Consider the following 17,500-nt stretch of genomic DNA (forward strand, 5'->3'; position numbering starts at 1 on the left):
TAGGGTTTAGGGTTTAGGGTTTAGGGTTTAGGGTTTAGGGTTTAGGGTTTAGGGTTTAGGGTTTAGGGTTTAGGGTTTAGGGTTTAGGGTTTAGGGTTTAGGGTTTAGGGTTTAGGGTTTAGGGTTTAGGGTTTAGGGTTTAGGGTTTAGGGTTTAGGGTTTAGGGTTTAGGGTTTAGGGTTTAGGGTTTAGGGTTTAGGGTTTAGGGTTTAGGGTTTAGGGTTTAGGGTTTAGGGTTTAGGGTTTAGGGTTTAGGGTTTAGGGTTTAGGGTTTAGGGTTTAGGGTTTAGGGTTTAGGGTTTAGGGTTTAGGGTTTAGGGTTTAGGGTTTAGGGTTTAGGGTTTAGGGTTTAGGGTTTAGGGTTTAGGGTTTAGGGTTTAGGGTTTAGGGTTTAGGGTTTAGGGTTTAGGGTTTAGGGTTTAGGGTTTAGGGTTTAGGGTTTAGGGTTTAGGGTTTAGGGTTTAGGGTTTAGGGTTTAGGGTTTAGGGTTTAGGGTTTAGGGTTTAGGGTTTAGGGTTTAGGGTTTAGGGTTTAGGGTTTAGGGTTTAGGGTTTAGGGTTTAGGGTTTAGGGTTTAGGGTTTAGGGTTTAGGGTTTAGGGTTTAGGGTTTAGGGTTTAGGGTTTAGGGTTTAGGGTTTAGGGTTTAGGGTTTAGGGTTTAGGGTTTAGGGTTTAGGGTTTAGGGTTTAGGGTTTAGGGTTTAGGGTTTAGGGTTTAGGGTTTAGGGTTTAGGGTTTAGGGTTTAGGGTTTAGGGTTTAGGGTTTAGGGTTTAGGGTTTAGGGTTTAGGGTTTAGGGTTTAGGGTTTAGGGTTTAGGGTTTAGGGTTTAGGGTTTAGGGTTTAGGGTTTAGGGTTTAGGGTTTAGGGTTTAGGGTTTAGGGTTTAGGGTTTAGGGTTTAGGGTTTAGGGTTTAGGGTTTAGGGTTTAGGGTTTAGGGTTTAGGGTTTAGGGTTTAGGGTTTAGGGTTTAGGGTTTAGGGTTTAGGGTTTAGGGTTTAGGGTTTAGGGTTTAGGGTTTAGGGTTTAGGGTTTAGGGTTTAGGGTTTAGGGTTTAGGGTTTAGGGTTTAGGGTTTAGGGTTTAGGGTTTAGGGTTTAGGGTTTAGGGTTTAGGGTTTAGGGTTTAGGGTTTAGGGTTTAGGGTTTAGGGTTTAGGGTTTAGGGTTTAGGGTTTAGGGTTTAGGGTTTAGGGTTTAGGGTTTAGGGTTTAGGGTTTAGGGTTTAGGGTTTAGGGTTTAGGGTTTAGGGTTTAGGGTTTAGGGTTTAGGGTTTAGGGTTTAGGGTTTAGGGTTTAGGGTTTAGGGTTTAGGGTTTAGGGTTTAGGGTTTAGGGTTTAGGGTTTAGGGTTTAGGGTTTAGGGTTTAGGGTTTAGGGTTTAGGGTTTAGGGTTTAGGGTTTAGGGTTTAGGGTTTAGGGTTTAGGGTTTAGGGTTTAGGGTTTAGGGTTTAGGGTTTAGGGTTTAGGGTTTAGGGTTTAGGGTTTAGGGTTTAGGGTTTAGGGTTTAGGGTTTAGGGTTTAGGGTTTAGGGTTTAGGGTTTAGGGTTTAGGGTTTAGGGTTTAGGGTTTAGGGTTTAGGGTTTAGGGTTTAGGGTTTAGGGTTTAGGGTTTAGGGTTTAGGGTTTAGGGTTTAGGGTTTAGGGTTTAGGGTTTAGGGTTTAGGGTTTAGGGTTTAGGGTTTAGGGTTTAGGGTTTAGGGTTTAGGGTTTAGGGTTTAGGGTTTAGGGTTTAGGGTTTAGGGTTTAGGGTTTAGGGTTTAGGGTTTAGGGTTTAGGGTTTAGGGTTTAGGGTTTAGGGTTTAGGGTTTAGGGTTTAGGGTTTAGGGTTTAGGGTTTAGGGTTTAGGGTTTAGGGTTTAGGGTTTAGGGTTTAGGGTTTAGGGTTTAGGGTTTAGGGTTTAGGGTTTAGGGTTTAGGGTTTAGGGTTTAGGGTTTAGGGTTTAGGGTTTAGGGTTTAGGGTTTAGGGTTTAGGGTTTAGGGTTTAGGGTTTAGGGTTTAGGGTTTAGGGTTTAGGGTTTAGGGTTTAGGGTTTAGGGTTTAGGGTTTAGGGTTTAGGGTTTAGGGTTTAGGGTTTAGGGTTTAGGGTTTAGGGTTTAGGGTTTAGGGTTTAGGGTTTAGGGTTTAGGGTTTAGGGTTTAGGGTTTAGGGTTTAGGGTTTAGGGTTTAGGGTTTAGGGTTTAGGGTTTAGGGTTTAGGGTTTAGGGTTTAGGGTTTAGGGTTTAGGGTTTAGGGTTTAGGGTTTAGGGTTTAGGGTTTAGGGTTTAGGGTTTAGGGTTTAGGGTTTAGGGTTTAGGGTTTAGGGTTTAGGGTTTAGGGTTTAGGGTTTAGGGTTTAGGGTTTAGGGTTTAGGGTTTAGGGTTTAGGGTTTAGGGTTTAGGGTTTAGGGTTTAGGGTTTAGGGTTTAGGGTTTAGGGTTTAGGGTTTAGGGTTTAGGGTTTAGGGTTTAGGGTTTAGGGTTTAGGGTTTAGGGTTTAGGGTTTAGGGTTTAGGGTTTAGGGTTTAGGGTTTAGGGTTTAGGGTTTAGGGTTTAGGGTTTAGGGTTTAGGGTTTAGGGTTTAGGGTTTAGGGTTTAGGGTTTAGGGTTTAGGGTTTAGGGTTTAGGGTTTAGGGTTTAGGGTTTAGGGTTTAGGGTTTAGGGTTTAGGGTTTAGGGTTTAGGGTTTAGGGTTTAGGGTTTAGGGTTTAGGGTTTAGGGTTTAGGGTTTAGGGTTTAGGGTTTAGGGTTTAGGGTTTAGGGTTTAGGGTTTAGGGTTTAGGGTTTAGGGTTTAGGGTTTAGGGTTTAGGGTTTAGGGTTTAGGGTTTAGGGTTTAGGGTTTAGGGTTTAGGGTTTAGGGTTTAGGGTTTAGGGTTTAGGGTTTAGGGTTTAGGGTTTAGGGTTTAGGGTTTAGGGTTTAGGGTTTAGGGTTTAGGGTTTAGGGTTTAGGGTTTAGGGTTTAGGGTTTAGGGTTTAGGGTTTAGGGTTTAGGGTTTAGGGTTTAGGGTTTAGGGTTTAGGGTTTAGGGTTTAGGGTTTAGGGTTTAGGGTTTAGGGTTTAGGGTTTAGGGTTTAGGGTTTAGGGTTTAGGGTTTAGGGTTTAGGGTTTAGGGTTTAGGGTTTAGGGTTTAGGGTTTAGGGTTTAGGGTTTAGGGTTTAGGGTTTAGGGTTTAGGGTTTAGGGTTTAGGGTTTAGGGTTTAGGGTTTAGGGTTTAGGGTTTAGGGTTTAGGGTTTAGGGTTTAGGGTTTAGGGTTTAGGGTTTAGGGTTTAGGGTTTAGGGTTTAGGGTTTAGGGTTTAGGGTTTAGGGTTTAGGGTTTAGGGTTTAGGGTTTAGGGTTTAGGGTTTAGGGTTTAGGGTTTAGGGTTTAGGGTTTAGGGTTTAGGGTTTAGGGTTTAGGGTTTAGGGTTTAGGGTTTAGGGTTTAGGGTTTAGGGTTTAGGGTTTAGGGTTTAGGGTTTAGGGTTTAGGGTTTAGGGTTTAGGGTTTAGGGTTTAGGGTTTAGGGTTTAGGGTTTAGGGTTTAGGGTTTAGGGTTTAGGGTTTAGGGTTTAGGGTTTAGGGTTTAGGGTTTAGGGTTTAGGGTTTAGGGTTTAGGGTTTAGGGTTTAGGGTTTAGGGTTTAGGGTTTAGGGTTTAGGGTTTAGGGTTTAGGGTTTAGGGTTTAGGGTTTAGGGTTTAGGGTTTAGGGTTTAGGGTTTAGGGTTTAGGGTTTAGGGTTTAGGGTTTAGGGTTTAGGGTTTAGGGTTTAGGGTTTAGGGTTTAGGGTTTAGGGTTTAGGGTTTAGGGTTTAGGGTTTAGGGTTTAGGGTTTAGGGTTTAGGGTTTAGGGTTTAGGGTTTAGGGTTTAGGGTTTAGGGTTTAGGGTTTAGGGTTTAGGGTTTAGGGTTTAGGGTTTAGGGTTTAGGGTTTAGGGTTTAGGGTTTAGGGTTTAGGGTTTAGGGTTTAGGGTTTAGGGTTTAGGGTTTAGGGTTTAGGGTTTAGGGTTTAGGGTTTAGGGTTTAGGGTTTAGGGTTTAGGGTTTAGGGTTTAGGGTTTAGGGTTTAGGGTTTAGGGTTTAGGGTTTAGGGTTTAGGGTTTAGGGTTTAGGGTTTAGGGTTTAGGGTTTAGGGTTTAGGGTTTAGGGTTTAGGGTTTAGGGTTTAGGGTTTAGGGTTTAGGGTTTAGGGTTTAGGGTTTAGGGTTTAGGGTTTAGGGTTTAGGGTTTAGGGTTTAGGGTTTAGGGTTTAGGGTTTAGGGTTTAGGGTTTAGGGTTTAGGGTTTAGGGTTTAGGGTTTAGGGTTTAGGGTTTAGGGTTTAGGGTTTAGGGTTTAGGGTTTAGGGTTTAGGGTTTAGGGTTTAGGGTTTAGGGTTTAGGGTTTAGGGTTTAGGGTTTAGGGTTTAGGGTTTAGGGTTTAGGGTTTAGGGTTTAGGGTTTAGGGTTTAGGGTTTAGGGTTTAGGGTTTAGGGTTTAGGGTTTAGGGTTTAGGGTTTAGGGTTTAGGGTTTAGGGTTTAGGGTTTAGGGTTTAGGGTTTAGGGTTTAGGGTTTAGGGTTTAGGGTTTAGGGTTTAGGGTTTAGGGTTTAGGGTTTAGGGTTTAGGGTTTAGGGTTTAGGGTTTAGGGTTTAGGGTTTAGGGTTTAGGGTTTAGGGTTTAGGGTTTAGGGTTTAGGGTTTAGGGTTTAGGGTTTAGGGTTTAGGGTTTAGGGTTTAGGGTTTAGGGTTTAGGGTTTAGGGTTTAGGGTTTAGGGTTTAGGGTTTAGGGTTTAGGGTTTAGGGTTTAGGGTTTAGGGTTTAGGGTTTAGGGTTTAGGGTTTAGGGTTTAGGGTTTAGGGTTTAGGGTTTAGGGTTTAGGGTTTAGGGTTTAGGGTTTAGGGTTTAGGGTTTAGGGTTTAGGGTTTAGGGTTTAGGGTTTAGGGTTTAGGGTTTAGGGTTTAGGGTTTAGGGTTTAGGGTTTAGGGTTTAGGGTTTAGGGTTTAGGGTTTAGGGTTTAGGGTTTAGGGTTTAGGGTTTAGGGTTTAGGGTTTAGGGTTTAGGGTTTAGGGTTTAGGGTTTAGGGTTTAGGGTTTAGGGTTTAGGGTTTAGGGTTTAGGGTTTAGGGTTTAGGGTTTAGGGTTTAGGGTTTAGGGTTTAGGGTTTAGGGTTTAGGGTTTAGGGTTTAGGGTTTAGGGTTTAGGGTTTAGGGTTTAGGGTTTAGGGTTTAGGGTTTAGGGTTTAGGGTTTAGGGTTTAGGGTTTAGGGTTTAGGGTTTAGGGTTTAGGGTTTAGGGTTTAGGGTTTAGGGTTTAGGGTTTAGGGTTTAGGGTTTAGGGTTTAGGGTTTAGGGTTTAGGGTTTAGGGTTTAGGGTTTAGGGTTTAGGGTTTAGGGTTTAGGGTTTAGGGTTTAGGGTTTAGGGTTTAGGGTTTAGGGTTTAGGGTTTAGGGTTTAGGGTTTAGGGTTTAGGGTTTAGGGTTTAGGGTTTAGGGTTTAGGGTTTAGGGTTTAGGGTTTAGGGTTTAGGGTTTAGGGTTTAGGGTTTAGGGTTTAGGGTTTAGGGTTTAGGGTTTAGGGTTTAGGGTTTAGGGTTTAGGGTTTAGGGTTTAGGGTTTAGGGTTTAGGGTTTAGGGTTTAGGGTTTAGGGTTTAGGGTTTAGGGTTTAGGGTTTAGGGTTTAGGGTTTAGGGTTTAGGGTTTAGGGTTTAGGGTTTAGGGTTTAGGGTTTAGGGTTTAGGGTTTAGGGTTTAGGGTTTAGGGTTTAGGGTTTAGGGTTTAGGGTTTAGGGTTTAGGGTTTAGGGTTTAGGGTTTAGGGTTTAGGGTTTAGGGTTTAGGGTTTAGGGTTTAGGGTTTAGGGTTTAGGGTTTAGGGTTTAGGGTTTAGGGTTTAGGGTTTAGGGTTTAGGGTTTAGGGTTTAGGGTTTAGGGTTTAGGGTTTAGGGTTTAGGGTTTAGGGTTTAGGGTTTAGGGTTTAGGGTTTAGGGTTTAGGGTTTAGGGTTTAGGGTTTAGGGTTTAGGGTTTAGGGTTTAGGGTTTAGGGTTTAGGGTTTAGGGTTTAGGGTTTAGGGTTTAGGGTTTAGGGTTTAGGGTTTAGGGTTTAGGGTTTAGGGTTTAGGGTTTAGGGTTTAGGGTTTAGGGTTTAGGGTTTAGGGTTTAGGGTTTAGGGTTTAGGGTTTAGGGTTTAGGGTTTAGGGTTTAGGGTTTAGGGTTTAGGGTTTAGGGTTTAGGGTTTAGGGTTTAGGGTTTAGGGTTTAGGGTTTAGGGTTTAGGGTTTAGGGTTTAGGGTTTAGGGTTTAGGGTTTAGGGTTTAGGGTTTAGGGTTTAGGGTTTAGGGTTTAGGGTTTAGGGTTTAGGGTTTAGGGTTTAGGGTTTAGGGTTTAGGGTTTAGGGTTTAGGGTTTAGGGTTTAGGGTTTAGGGTTTAGGGTTTAGGGTTTAGGGTTTAGGGTTTAGGGTTTAGGGTTTAGGGTTTAGGGTTTAGGGTTTAGGGTTTAGGGTTTAGGGTTTAGGGTTTAGGGTTTAGGGTTTAGGGTTTAGGGTTTAGGGTTTAGGGTTTAGGGTTTAGGGTTTAGGGTTTAGGGTTTAGGGTTTAGGGTTTAGGGTTTAGGGTTTAGGGTTTAGGGTTTAGGGTTTAGGGTTTAGGGTTTAGGGTTTAGGGTTTAGGGTTTAGGGTTTAGGGTTTAGGGTTTAGGGTTTAGGGTTTAGGGTTTAGGGTTTAGGGTTTAGGGTTTAGGGTTTAGGGTTTAGGGTTTAGGGTTTAGGGTTTAGGGTTTAGGGTTTAGGGTTTAGGGTTTAGGGTTTAGGGTTTAGGGTTTAGGGTTTAGGGTTTAGGGTTTAGGGTTTAGGGTTTAGGGTTTAGGGTTTAGGGTTTAGGGTTTAGGGTTTAGGGTTTAGGGTTTAGGGTTTAGGGTTTAGGGTTTAGGGTTTAGGGTTTAGGGTTTAGGGTTTAGGGTTTAGGGTTTAGGGTTTAGGGTTTAGGGTTTAGGGTTTAGGGTTTAGGGTTTAGGGTTTAGGGTTTAGGGTTTAGGGTTTAGGGTTTAGGGTTTAGGGTTTAGGGTTTAGGGTTTAGGGTTTAGGGTTTAGGGTTTAGGGTTTAGGGTTTAGGGTTTAGGGTTTAGGGTTTAGGGTTTAGGGTTTAGGGTTTAGGGTTTAGGGTTTAGGGTTTAGGGTTTAGGGTTTAGGGTTTAGGGTTTAGGGTTTAGGGTTTAGGGTTTAGGGTTTAGGGTTTAGGGTTTAGGGTTTAGGGTTTAGGGTTTAGGGTTTAGGGTTTAGGGTTTAGGGTTTAGGGTTTAGGGTTTAGGGTTTAGGGTTTAGGGTTTAGGGTTTAGGGTTTAGGGTTTAGGGTTTAGGGTTTAGGGTTTAGGGTTTAGGGTTTAGGGTTTAGGGTTTAGGGTTTAGGGTTTAGGGTTTAGGGTTTAGGGTTTAGGGTTTAGGGTTTAGGGTTTAGGGTTTAGGGTTTAGGGTTTAGGGTTTAGGGTTTAGGGTTTAGGGTTTAGGGTTTAGGGTTTAGGGTTTAGGGTTTAGGGTTTAGGGTTTAGGGTTTAGGGTTTAGGGTTTAGGGTTTAGGGTTTAGGGTTTAGGGTTTAGGGTTTAGGGTTTAGGGTTTAGGGTTTAGGGTTTAGGGTTTAGGGTTTAGGGTTTAGGGTTTAGGGTTTAGGGTTTAGGGTTTAGGGTTTAGGGTTTAGGGTTTAGGGTTTAGGGTTTAGGGTTTAGGGTTTAGGGTTTAGGGTTTAGGGTTTAGGGTTTAGGGTTTAGGGTTTAGGGTTTAGGGTTTAGGGTTTAGGGTTTAGGGTTTAGGGTTTAGGGTTTAGGGTTTAGGGTTTAGGGTTTAGGGTTTAGGGTTTAGGGTTTAGGGTTTAGGGTTTAGGGTTTAGGGTTTAGGGTTTAGGGTTTAGGGTTTAGGGTTTAGGGTTTAGGGTTTAGGGTTTAGGGTTTAGGGTTTAGGGTTTAGGGTTTAGGGTTTAGGGTTTAGGGTTTAGGGTTTAGGGTTTAGGGTTTAGGGTTTAGGGTTTAGGGTTTAGGGTTTAGGGTTTAGGGTTTAGGGTTTAGGGTTTAGGGTTTAGGGTTTAGGGTTTAGGGTTTAGGGTTTAGGGTTTAGGGTTTAGGGTTTAGGGTTTAGGGTTTAGGGTTTAGGGTTTAGGGTTTAGGGTTTAGGGTTTAGGGTTTAGGGTTTAGGGTTTAGGGTTTAGGGTTTAGGGTTTAGGGTTTAGGGTTTAGGGTTTAGGGTTTAGGGTTTAGGGTTTAGGGTTTAGGGTTTAGGGTTTAGGGTTTAGGGTTTAGGGTTTAGGGTTTAGGGTTTAGGGTTTAGGGTTTAGGGTTTAGGGTTTAGGGTTTAGGGTTTAGGGTTTAGGGTTTAGGGTTTAGGGTTTAGGGTTTAGGGTTTAGGGTTTAGGGTTTAGGGTTTAGGGTTTAGGGTTTAGGGTTTAGGGTTTAGGGTTTAGGGTTTAGGGTTTAGGGTTTAGGGTTTAGGGTTTAGGGTTTAGGGTTTAGGGTTTAGGGTTTAGGGTTTAGGGTTTAGGGTTTAGGGTTTAGGGTTTAGGGTTTAGGGTTTAGGGTTTAGGGTTTAGGGTTTAGGGTTTAGGGTTTAGGGTTTAGGGTTTAGGGTTTAGGGTTTAGGGTTTAGGGTTTAGGGTTTAGGGTTTAGGGTTTAGGGTTTAGGGTTTAGGGTTTAGGGTTTAGGGTTTAGGGTTTAGGGTTTAGGGTTTAGGGTTTAGGGTTTAGGGTTTAGGGTTTAGGGTTTAGGGTTTAGGGTTTAGGGTTTAGGGTTTAGGGTTTAGGGTTTAGGGTTTAGGGTTTAGGGTTTAGGGTTTAGGGTTTAGGGTTTAGGGTTTAGGGTTTAGGGTTTAGGGTTTAGGGTTTAGGGTTTAGGGTTTAGGGTTTAGGGTTTAGGGTTTAGGGTTTAGGGTTTAGGGTTTAGGGTTTAGGGTTTAGGGTTTAGGGTTTAGGGTTTAGGGTTTAGGGTTTAGGGTTTAGGGTTTAGGGTTTAGGGTTTAGGGTTTAGGGTTTAGGGTTTAGGGTTTAGGGTTTAGGGTTTAGGGTTTAGGGTTTAGGGTTTAGGGTTTAGGGTTTAGGGTTTAGGGTTTAGGGTTTAGGGTTTAGGGTTTAGGGTTTAGGGTTTAGGGTTTAGGGTTTAGGGTTTAGGGTTTAGGGTTTAGGGTTTAGGGTTTAGGGTTTAGGGTTTAGGGTTTAGGGTTTAGGGTTTAGGGTTTAGGGTTTAGGGTTTAGGGTTTAGGGTTTAGGGTTTAGGGTTTAGGGTTTAGGGTTTAGGGTTTAGGGTTTAGGGTTTAGGGTTTAGGGTTTAGGGTTTAGGGTTTAGGGTTTAGGGTTTAGGGTTTAGGGTTTAGGGTTTAGGGTTTAGGGTTTAGGGTTTAGGGTTTAGGGTTTAGGGTTTAGGGTTTAGGGTTTAGGGTTTAGGGTTTAGGGTTTAGGGTTTAGGGTTTAGGGTTTAGGGTTTAGGGTTTAGGGTTTAGGGTTTAGGGTTTAGGGTTTAGGGTTTAGGGTTTAGGGTTTAGGGTTTAGGGTTTAGGGTTTAGGGTTTAGGGTTTAGGGTTTAGGGTTTAGGGTTTAGGGTTTAGGGTTTAGGGTTTAGGGTTTAGGGTTTAGGGTTTAGGGTTTAGGGTTTAGGGTTTAGGGTTTAGGGTTTAGGGTTTAGGGTTTAGGGTTTAGGGTTTAGGGTTTAGGGTTTAGGGTTTAGGGTTTAGGGTTTAGGGTTTAGGGTTTAGGGTTTAGGGTTTAGGGTTTAGGGTTTAGGGTTTAGGGTTTAGGGTTTAGGGTTTAGGGTTTAGGGTTTAGGGTTTAGGGTTTAGGGTTTAGGGTTTAGGGTTTAGGGTTTAGGGTTTAGGGTTTAGGGTTTAGGGTTTAGGGTTTAGGGTTTAGGGTTTAGGGTTTAGGGTTTAGGGTTTAGGGTTTAGGGTTTAGGGTTTAGGGTTTAGGGTTTAGGGTTTAGGGTTTAGGGTTTAGGGTTTAGGGTTTAGGGTTTAGGGTTTAGGGTTTAGGGTTTAGGGTTTAGGGTTTAGGGTTTAGGGTTTAGGGTTTAGGGTTTAGGGTTTAGGGTTTAGGGTTTAGGGTTTAGGGTTTAGGGTTTAGGGTTTAGGGTTTAGGGTTTAGGGTTTAGGGTTTAGGGTTTAGGGTTTAGGGTTTAGGGTTTAGGGTTTAGGGTTTAGGGTTTAGGGTTTAGGGTTTAGGGTTTAGGGTTTAGGGTTTAGGGTTTAGGGTTTAGGGTTTAGGGTTTAGGGTTTAGGGTTTAGGGTTTAGGGTTTAGGGTTTAGGGTTTAGGGTTTAGGGTTTAGGGTTTAGGGTTTAGGGTTTAGGGTTTAGGGTTTAGGGTTTAGGGTTTAGGGTTTAGGGTTTAGGGTTTAGGGTTTAGGGTTTAGGGTTTAGGGTTTAGGGTTTAGGGTTTAGGGTTTAGGGTTTAGGGTTTAGGGTTTAGGGTTTAGGGTTTAGGGTTTAGGGTTTAGGGTTTAGGGTTTAGGGTTTAGGGTTTAGGGTTTAGGGTTTAGGGTTTAGGGTTTAGGGTTTAGGGTTTAGGGTTTAGGGTTTAGGGTTTAGGGTTTAGGGTTTAGGGTTTAGGGTTTAGGGTTTAGGGTTTAGGGTTTAGGGTTTAGGGTTTAGGGTTTAGGGTTTAGGGTTTAGGGTTTAGGGTTTAGGGTTTAGGGTTTAGGGTTTAGGGTTTAGGGTTTAGGGTTTAGGGTTTAGGGTTTAGGGTTTAGGGTTTAGGGTTTAGGGTTTAGGGTTTAGGGTTTAGGGTTTAGGGTTTAGGGTTTAGGGTTTAGGGTTTAGGGTTTAGGGTTTAGGGTTTAGGGTTTAGGGTTTAGGGTTTAGGGTTTAGGGTTTAGGGTTTAGGGTTTAGGGTTTAGGGTTTAGGGTTTAGGGTTTAGGGTTTAGGGTTTAGGGTTTAGGGTTTAGGGTTTAGGGTTTAGGGTTTAGGGTTTAGGGTTTAGGGTTTAGGGTTTAGGGTTTAGGGTTTAGGGTTTAGGGTTTAGGGTTTAGGGTTTAGGGTTTAGGGTTTAGGGTTTTAGGGTTTAGGGTTTAGGGTTTAGGGTTTAGGGTTTAGGGTTTAGGGTTTAGGGTTTAGGGTTTAGGGTTTAGGGTTTAGGGTTTAGGGTTTAGGGTTTAGGGTTTAGGGTTTAGGGTTTAGGGTTTAGGGTTTAGGGTTTAGGGTTTAGGGTTTAGGGTTTAGGGTTTAGGGTTTAGGGTTTAGGGTTTAGGGTTTAGGGTTTAGGGTTTAGGGTTTAGGGTTTAGGGTTTAGGGTTTAGGGTTTAGGGTTTAGGGTTTAGGGTTTAGGGTTTAGGGTTTAGGGTTTAGGGTTTAGGGTTTAGGGTTTAGGGTTTAGGGTTTAGGGTTTAGGGTTTAGGGTTTAGGGTTTAGGGTTTAGGGTTTAGGGTTTAGGGTTTAGGGTTTAGGGTTTAGGGTTTAGGGTTTAGGGTTTAGGGTTTAGGGTTTAGGGTTTAGGGTTTAGGGTTTAGGGTTTAGGGTTTAGGGTTTAGGGTTTAGGGTTTAGGGTTTAGGGTTTAGGGTTTAGGGTTTAGGGTTTAGGGTTTAGGGTTTAGGGTTTAGGGTTTAGGGTTTAGGGTTTAGGGTTTAGGGTTTAGGGTTTAGGGTTTAGGGTTTAGGGTTTAGGGTTTAGGGTTTAGGGTTTAGGGTTTAGGGTTTAGGGTTTAGGGTTTAGGGTTTAGGGTTTAGGGTTTAGGGTTTAGGGTTTAGGGTTTAGGGTTTAGGGTTTAGGGTTTAGGGTTTAGGGTTTAGGGTTTAGGGTTTAGGGTTTAGGGTTTAGGGTTTAGGGTTTAGGGTTTAGGGTTTAGGGTTTAGGGTTTAGGGTTTAGGGTTTAGGGTTTAGGGTTTAGGGTTTAGGGTTTAGGGTTTAGGGTTTAGGGTTTAGGGTTTAGGGTTTAGGGTTTAGGGTTTAGGGTTTAGGGTTTAGGGTTTAGGGTTTAGGGTTTAGGGTTTAGGGTTTAGGGTTTAGGGTTTAGGGTTTAGGGTTTAGGGTTTAGGGTTTAGGGTTTAGGGTTTAGGGTTTAGGGTTTAGGGTTTAGGGTTTAGGGTTTAGGGTTTAGGGTTTAGGGTTTAGGGTTTAGGGTTTAGGGTTTAGGGTTTAGGGTTTAGGGTTTAGGGTTTAGGGTTTAGGGTTTAGGGTTTAGGGTTTAGGGTTTAGGGTTTAGGGTTTAGGGTTTAGGGTTTAGGGTTTAGGGTTTAGGGTTTAGGGTTTAGGGTTTAGGGTTTAGGGTTTAGGGTTTAGGGTTTAGGGTTTAGGGTTTAGGGTTTAGGGTTTAGGGTTTAGGGTTTAGGGTTTAGGGTTTAGGGTTTAGGGTTTAGGGTTTAGGGTTTAGGGTTTAGGGTTTAGGGTTTAGGGTTTAGGGTTTAGGGTTTAGGGTTTAGGGTTTAGGGTTTAGGGTTTAGGGTTTAGGGTTTAGGGTTTAGGGTTTAGGGTTTAGGGTTTAGGGTTTAGGGTTTAGGGTTTAGGGTTTAGGGTTTAGGGTTTAGGGTTTAGGGTTTAGGGTTTAGGGTTTAGGGTTTAGGGTTTAGGGTTTAGGGTTTAGGGTTTAGGGTTTAGGGTTTAGGGTTTAGGGTTTAGGGTTTAGGGTTTAGGGTTTAGGGTTTAGGGTTTAGGGTTTAGGGTTTAGGGTTTAGGGTTTAGGGTTTAGGGTTTAGGGTTTAGGGTTTAGGGTTTAGGGTTTAGGGTTTAGGGTTTAGGGTTTAGGGTTTAGGGTTTAGGGTTTAGGGTTTAGGGTTTAGGGTTTAGGGTTTAGGGTTTAGGGTTTAGGGTTTAGGGTTTAGGGTTTAGGGTTTAGGGTTTAGGGTTTAGGGTTTAGGGTTTAGGGTTTAGGGTTTAGGGTTTAGGGTTTAGGGTTTAGGGTTTAGGGTTTAGGGTTTAGGGTTTAGGGTTTAGGGTTTAGGGTTTAGGGTTTAGGGTTTAGGGTTTAGGGTTTAGGGTTTAGGGTTTAGGGTTTAGGGTTTAGGGTTTAGGGTTTAGGGTTTAGGGTTTAGGGTTTAGGGTTTAGGGTTTAGGGTTTAGGGTTTAGGGTTTAGGGTTTAGGGTTTAGGGTTTAGGGTTTAGGGTTTAGGGTTTAGGGTTTAGGGTTTAGGGTTTAGGGTTTAGGGTTTAGGGTTTAGGGTTTAGGGTTTAGGGTTTAGGGTTTAGGGTTTAGGGTTTAGGGTTTAGGGTTTAGGGTTTAGGGTTTAGGGTTTAGGGTTTAGGGTTTAGGGTTTAGGGTTTAGGGTTTAGGGTTTAGGGTTTAGGGTTTAGGGTTTAGGGTTTAGGGTTTAGGGTTTAGGGTTTAGGGTTTAGGGTTTAGGGTTTAGGGTTTAGGGTTTAGGGTTTAGGGTTTAGGGTTTAGGGTTTAGGGTTTAGGGTTTAGGGTTTAGGGTTTAGGGTTTAGGGTTTAGGGTTTAGGGTTTAGGGTTTAGGGTTTAGGGTTTAGGGTTTAGGGTTTAGGGTTTAGGGTTTAGGGTTTAGGGTTTAGGGTTTAGGGTTTAGGGTTTAGGGTTTAGGGTTTAGGGTTTAGGGTTTAGGGTTTAGGGTTTAGGGTTTAGGGTTTAGGGTTTAGGGTTTAGGGTTTAGGGTTTAGGGTTTAGGGTTTAGGGTTTAGGGTTTAGGGTTTAGGGTTTAGGGTTTAGGGTTTAGGGTTTAGGGTTTAGGGTTTAGGGTTTAGGGTTTAGGGTTTAGGGTTTAGGGTTTAGGGTTTAGGGTTTAGGGTTTAGGGTTTAGGGTTTAGGGTTTAGGGTTTAGGGTTTAGGGTTTAGGGTTTAGGGTTTAGGGTTTAGGGTTTAGGGTTTAGGGTTTAGGGTTTAGGGTTTAGGGTTTAGGGTTTAGGGTTTAGGGTTTAGGGTTTAGGGTTTAGGGTTTAGGGTTTAGGGTTTAGGGTTTAGGGTTTAGGGTTTAGGGTTTAGGGTTTAGGGTTTAGGGTTTAGGGTTTAGGGTTTAGGGTTTAGGGTTTAGGGTTTAGGGTTTAGGGTTTAGGGTTTAGGGTTTAGGGTTTAGGGTTTAGGGTTTAGGGTTTAGGGTTTAGGGTTTAGGGTTTAGGGTTTAGGGTTTAGGGTTTAGGGTTTAGGGTTTAGGGTTTAGGGTTTAGGGTTTAGGGTTTAGGGTTTAGGGTTTAGGGTTTAGGGTTTAGGGTTTAGGGTTTAGGGTTTAGGGTTTAGGGTTTAGGGTTTAGGGTTTAGGGTTTAGGGTTTAGGGTTTAGGGTTTAGGGTTTAGGGTTTAGGGTTTAGGGTTTAGGGTTTAGGGTTTAGGGTTTAGGGTTTAGGGTTTAGGGTTTAGGGTTTAGGGTTTAGGGTTTAGGGTTTAGGGTTTAGGGTTTAGGGTTTAGGGTTTAGGGTTTAGGGTTTAGGGTTTAGGGTTTAGGGTTTAGGGTTTAGGGTTTAGGGTTTAGGGTTTAGGGTTTAGGGTTTAGGGTTTAGGGTTTAGGGTTTAGGGTTTAGGGTTTAGGGTTTAGGGTTTAGGGTTTAGGGTTTAGGGTTTAGGGTTTAGGGTTTAGGGTTTAGGGTTTAGGGTTTAGGGTTTAGGGTTTAGGGTTTAGGGTTTAGGGTTTAGGGTTTAGGGTTTAGGGTTTAGGGTTTAGGGTTTAGGGTTTAGGGTTTAGGGTTTAGGGTTTAGGGTTTAGGGTTTAGGGTTTAGGGTTTAGGGTTTAGGGTTTAGGGTTTAGGGTTTAGGGTTTAGGGTTTAGGGTTTAGGGTTTAGGGTTTAGGGTTTAGGGTTTAGGGTTTAGGGTTTAGGGTTTAGGGTTTAGGGTTTAGGGTTTAGGGTTTAGGGTTTAGGGTTTAGGGTTTAGGGTTTAGGGTTTAGGGTTTAGGGTTTAGGGTTTAGGGTTTAGGGTTTAGGGTTTAGGGTTTAGGGTTTAGGGTTTAGGGTTTAGGGTTTAGGGTTTAGGGTTTAGGGTTTAGGGTTTAGGGTTTAGGGTTTAGGGTTTAGGGTTTAGGGTTTAGGGTTTAGGGTTTAGGGTTTAGGGTTTAGGGTTTAGGGTTTAGGGTTTAGGGTTTAGGGTTTAGGGTTTAGGGTTTAGGGTTTAGGGTTTAGGGTTTAGGGTTTAGGGTTTAGGGTTTAGGGTTTAGGGTTTAGGGTTTAGGGTTTAGGGTTTAGGGTTTAGGGTTTAGGGTTTAGGGTTTAGGGTTTAGGGTTTAGGGTTTAGGGTTTAGGGTTTAGGGTTTAGGGTTTAGGGTTTAGGGTTTAGGGTTTAGGGTTTAGGGTTTAGGGTTTAGGGTTTAGGGTTTAGGGTTTAGGGTTTAGGGTTTAGGGTTTAGGGTTTAGGGTTTAGGGTTTAGGGTTTAGGGTTTAGGGTTTAGGGTTTAGGGTTTAGGGTTTAGGGTTTAGGGTTTAGGGTTTAGGGTTTAGGGTTTAGGGTTTAGGGTTTAGGGTTTAGGGTTTAGGGTTTAGGGTTTAGGGTTTAGGGTTTAGGGTTTAGGGTTTAGGGTTTAGGGTTTAGGGTTTAGGGTTTAGGGTTTAGGGTTTAGGGTTTAGGGTTTAGGGTTTAGGGTTTAGGGTTTAGGGTTTAGGGTTTAGGGTTTAGGGTTTAGGGTTTAGGGTTTAGGGTTTAGGGTTTAGGGTTTAGGGTTTAGGGTTTAGGGTTTAGGGTTTAGGGTTTAGGGTTTAGGGTTTAGGGTTTAGGGTTTAGGGTTTAGGGTTTAGGGTTTAGGGTTTAGGGTTTAGGGTTTAGGGTTTAGGGTTTAGGGTTTAGGGTTTAGGGTTTAGGGTTTAGGGTTTAGGGTTTAGGGTTTAGGGTTTAGGGTTTAGGGTTTAGGGTTTAGGGTTTAGGGTTTAGGGTTTAGGGTTTAGGGTTTAGGGTTTAGGGTTTAGGGTTTAGGGTTTAGGGTTTAGGGTTTAGGGTTTAGGGTTTAGGGTTTAGGGTTTAGGGTTTAGGGTTTAGGGTTTAGGGTTTAGGGTTTAGGGTTTAGGGTTTAGGGTTTAGGGTTTAGGGTTTAGGGTTTAGGGTTTAGGGTTTAGGGTTTAGGGTTTAGGGTTTAGGGTTTAGGGTTTAGGGTTTAGGGTTTAGGGTTTAGGGTTTAGGGTTTAGGGTTTAGGGTTTAGGGTTTAGGGTTTAGGGTTTAGGGTTTAGGGTTTAGGGTTTAGGGTTTAGGGTTTAGGGTTTAGGGTTTAGGGTTTAGGGTTTAGGGTTTAGGGTTTAGGGTTTAGGGTTTAGGGTTTAGGGTTTAGGGTTTAGGGTTTAGGGTTTAGGGTTTAGGGTTTAGGGTTTAGGGTTTAGGGTTTAGGGTTTAGGGTTTAGGGTTTAGGGTTTAGGGTTTAGGGTTTAGGGTTTAGGGTTTAGGGTTTAGGGTTTAGGGTTTAGGGTTTAGGGTTTAGGGTTTAGGGTTTAGGGTTTAGGGTTTAGGGTTTAGGGTTTAGGGTTTAGGGTTTAGGGTTTAGGGTTTAGGGTTTAGGGTTTAGGGTTTAGGGTTTAGGGTTTAGGGTTTAGGGTTTAGGGTTTAGGGTTTAGGGTTTAGGGTTTAGGGTTTAGGGTTTAGGGTTTAGGGTTTAGGGTTTAGGGTTTAGGGTTTAGGGTTTAGGGTTTAGGGTTTAGGGTTTAGGGTTTAGGGTTTAGGGTTTAGGGTTTAGGGTTTAGGGTTTAGGGTTTAGGGTTTAGGGTTTAGGGTTTAGGGTTTAGGGTTTAGGGTTTAGGGTTTAGGGTTTAGGGTTTAGGGTTTAGGGTTTAGGGTTTAGGGTTTAGGGTTTAGGGTTTAGGGTTTAGGGTTTAGGGTTTAGGGTTTAGGGTTTAGGGTTTAGGGTTTAGGGTTTAGGGTTTAGGGTTTAGGGTTTAGGGTTTAGGGTTTAGGGTTTAGGGTTTAGGGTTTAGGGTTTAGGGTTTAGGGTTTAGGGTTTAGGGTTTAGGGTTTAGGGTTTAGGGTTTAGGGTTTAGGGTTTAGGGTTTAGGGTTTAGGGTTTAGGGTTTAGGGTTTAGGGTTTAGGGTTTAGGGTTTAGGGTTTAGGGTTTAGGGTTTAGGGTTTAGGGTTTAGGGTTTAGGGTTTAGGGTTTAGGGTTTAGGGTTTAGGGTTTAGGGTTTAGGGTTTAGGGTTTAGGGTTTAGGGTTTAGGGTTTAGGGTTTAGGGTTTAGGGTTTAGGGTTTAGGGTTTAGGGTTTAGGGTTTAGGGTTTAGGGTTTAGGGTTTAGGGTTTAGGGTTTAGGGTTTAGGGTTTAGGGTTTAGGGTTTAGGGTTTAGGGTTTAGGGTTTAGGGTTTAGGGTTTAGGGTTTAGGGTTTAGGGTTTAGGGTTTAGGGTTTAGGGTTTAGGGTTTAGGGTTTAGGGTTTAGGGTTTAGGGTTTAGGGTTTAGGGTTTAGGGTTTAGGGTTTAGGGTTTAGGGTTTAGGGTTTAGGGTTTAGGGTTTAGGGTTTAGGGTTTAGGGTTTAGGGTTTAGGGTTTAGGGTTTAGGGTTTAGGGTTTAGGGTTTAGGGTTTAGGGTTTAGGGTTTAGGGTTTAGGGTTTAGGGTTTAGGGTTTAGGGTTTAGGGTTTAGGGTTTAGGGTTTAGGGTTTAGGGTTTAGGGTTTAGGGTTTAGGGTTTAGGGTTTAGGGTTTAGGGTTTAGGGTTTAGGGTTTAGGGTTTAGGGTTTAGGGTTTAGGGTTTAGGGTTTAGGGTTTAGGGTTTAGGGTTTAGGGTTTAGGGT

Source organism: Bidens hawaiensis, unplaced genomic scaffold (genome assembly GCF_021521415.1).
Source record: "Bidens hawaiensis isolate Kalapana, Puna unplaced genomic scaffold, B.hawaiensis_p1.1 tig00001236_1, whole genome shotgun sequence".
NCBI classification, from domain to species: domain Eukaryota; kingdom Viridiplantae; phylum Streptophyta; class Magnoliopsida; order Asterales; family Asteraceae; genus Bidens; species Bidens hawaiensis.